This window comes from Myotis nattereri (genome assembly GCF_964212035.1).
Source record: "Myotis nattereri genome assembly, chromosome: 6".
Lineage (NCBI taxonomy): Eukaryota > Metazoa > Chordata > Mammalia > Chiroptera > Vespertilionidae > Myotis > Myotis nattereri.
In genome coordinates this window covers 5,154,794-5,157,769 of record NC_138081.1, presented here as the reverse complement: position 1 = coordinate 5,157,769, position 2,976 = coordinate 5,154,794, and the positions used below count along the sequence as shown (strand labels likewise).

General features: G+C 57.5%; 1 pseudogene across 1 annotated transcript; it reads right to left on the bottom strand.

Annotated features, from left to right (window-relative positions):
- Nucleotides 1-1,156: 1,156 nt before the first annotated feature.
- On the bottom strand, nt 1,157-2,720 carry LOC308521525 (pleckstrin homology domain-containing family G member 5-like; annotated as a pseudogene). The gene has a single exon. The product of its transcript is annotated as a pleckstrin homology domain-containing family G member 5-like (transcript).
- Between the last annotated feature and the right edge of the window lie 256 nt (nt 2,721-2,976).

Below are 2,976 nucleotides of genomic sequence, written 5' to 3'. Positions count from 1 at the left end.
AAAATTGTAATTTTTTAATGATTCATTAAGGATACACTATAGGGTTATGTATGAAATAGCACATCCGGTAAATGGCCTCCATGGCTTTGCTTGCACATATGCAAAGATGTGGTCTTCATTGGTCTTCATTGTTCCTGCTCCTGGGCCATAAATGATACTTGGTAATGCTTATCAAATTAAAGGGATTGAAATCAAAGGGCAACAGATATTAGAATCTGATTCAATAAACCAAGTAAAATTAGGCTTTTATTTTTTGTTGTTGTTAATGCTCACGCAAAATTCAAATCTTGCGTGAATTTTGAGACAACCTTTATCTATCTATCTATATACTAGAGGCCCGGTGAACTAAATTTGTGCACTGGGTATGGGTGGGGTGTCTTTAGCCCAGCACGTGCCCTCTCACAGTCCAGGACCTCTCCCTCCTTACTGCCCACCTGCTTGCTGCTTCCTGCCGCTCGCCTTTCTGCTCCTTAGCGCTGCCGCAAAGGCCTTGGGTCTGCTGGGTTCCAGGCCTGCGGGTTTGTTTCTCTGATACCCCCAGCAGCCCCAGCACCTTGATGGCGGGGCTTGGGGCTGCTGGGTACAGGCCCCCCGCTGCGTGTTTGTGTCTTCTATCAGGCCCCCAGCAGCCCCAGCACTCCCTAAATAACTTCAGGGAAATTTTATTTAGTCTTCTTTTAAAAGCAATCTAGTTTAAAAATGAGTTGCAGGTAAGAGAGAACAAAGAACATGGTACCTAAGAGTGAGATAGACAGAGGAGATGCTGGGCACTGGTCAGGGGCTTACATGCCAACTCTTCTCCACCTGGGAAATGATGTAAAATCGGTTTCTTTAGTTTTCTGCTTAATGGTCTTCTCCAGAGAGTGGAGTGGCATTTGCTTGCTTCTCCCTGGGTCCTGGCTTGGTGGCCGCCTTGGGTCTGGCTGTGCTCCAGCAGGCTCTGCCTGCTCCGCCTGGCCCTGTCCACACGTTGCTTCCTCTGAGTCTTCCTTGGGCGCAGCCCCGGTCCATCACCTCCTCCTGCCTGTCTCCCACCACTTTCACAGGGCCGATAAAGAGGCCCACACAGAGTTCAGGTCTGCAAGGAGGTGGTCCTCTGCTTTCAGAACCTTCGGGATCTCCTCTTGCAATTGTTCCCTTCCATGACCTTCCTTCCCTACCTCCAGAATCTTCCCAGAACACCACATGCCTGCCCTCCAGTAGAAGGTTGTCTTTGTGTGACTTTCAGGGCAGCCTTCAGGGCCTGGTGGCCACACTGCAGCCCTTCCACGTTGGGCGGTGGGCCTGAGGCCCTGCTGAGAAGGCGGGCGGCTCCCCAGCAAGTCCCGCTGCACCAGGCACACATGGGCCTGCCCCGGACTGCGCCCTCCAGGCATGGCGGCTCCACACTGTGCTCAGGACCTGGGAGTCCTGATGCGCTGGTGGCTGTGGCAGCCAAGCAGAGTTCTGACAGGCTGTGGCTGGGGGCTGGGGGCACCCCCTGGGTGGCGATCCCTGCCAGCAGGTGCAGGAGGCTGGCCTCAGATTTGGACTTGAGCAGGTGGAGCAGGTGGGGCAGCAGCTTGACAGGGGGGCGGGGGAGGAGGCATGGCAAGGGTGGGGGTGAAAGGGCCTGTGGTAAATCTAGGGGCTAGGGTGCTGGCTCCACCACTGGGGCTGGAGTCGAAAAGTCTTGCAAGGAGGTGGAGGAGAGGGTGCCGTGGGCGGAGTCTATGGAGCAGGAGCTGCCCTCCCGGGGGCCCAGGGCCAGCAGCTCGCTGGTCAGTGTGACAGATGAGGCGGTGGTACTGAGGGACATCTCGTCCGATTGGGAGCTGAAGGGGCCGCCCTGGAACTCGGTAGAGGAGATCGTCTCCCCGGGCTCCAGCACCACCACGGCCAGGTTCTCCATGGAGCTGTCCGAGGCGCAGTGCTGGGTGTCCAGGCTGTTGCTGCTTTTGCGCAGGATGGTGGGGGAGCTGGCGGCGGAAGTACTACTCTCCCCACCCTCCTCTTCCTCCTCATCTTCCTTCTGGTCCTCCTGGTCCTCCTGCTCCTCCTCCTCCTCCAGGCTCTGTAGGTGCTGCTGGCTGTCCACATGCTCCTACGCATGCAGCTGCTGCAACTGGTTCTGGGCATTGTAAATGGAGTCCACCCAGCCCTGGCACAGAGCCTGCCCGATGGCCTGGAACGTGTAGGCCCCCACGGCGCTGTGGAACTCGTTCAGGTAGATGAGGAGGAAGGAGCCAGGGTCCCGCAGCTCCCGGCACATGATCTTGTCCACCAGCAGTGCTGGCCTGATGACTCTGGTCCCCTCAGCCTTCTTCACTGCCTTGGTCACTAAAAGCAGGTCCGTGAAGAGGAAGCAGTACACATCCATCTTGCTGTCCTTTCCCTCCTTCATCCTCAGCTGCCCTCCAACAGCAGCTGACACGTCTCCTCTGGGGAGGCACCAGGGATGGGCGCGGTCAGGTCCAGGTGCAGATATTCCTTTAGGAGCTTGTCCACCTCGTCATTGCTACCCTCCACCACCTCGTAGGCGTCCATGCAGCTCACCACGGCGGCCAGCTGCTGCAGCTCCTGTCGCTGCCACATGCACGCGTTCAGTGGTGGATGAAACGGTCCACGGAGCTGATCATGGTGATGACGGCCTCCTTGGCACGTGGCTCGTCCCTCTTCCTCAGCACCGACTTGAGCAGCAGCGGGTAATTGGTGAGCCACTGGTGGGGCTTGGCGAGCATGTCGCTCAGCTTCAGCCGCTGGCACTGCTGGTGCTTCTCGGCCCACGTCACCTAGGCCTGGAAGAGGTTGTTGTCGTGCAGCAGGCTGCGCATGTACTCCATGCAGCCCTCCTCCTCCATGCAGTACCAGATGTAGGGCTTGAAGAGGGAGCAACATCTTGAAGCCTTTGAGGAGGTCCTGGGCTACAGCAGCCCCCGCATGCGCAGTGCCTTCTCCACCATCGGCGCCATCACGCTGCCCCACAGCCCATGGTGC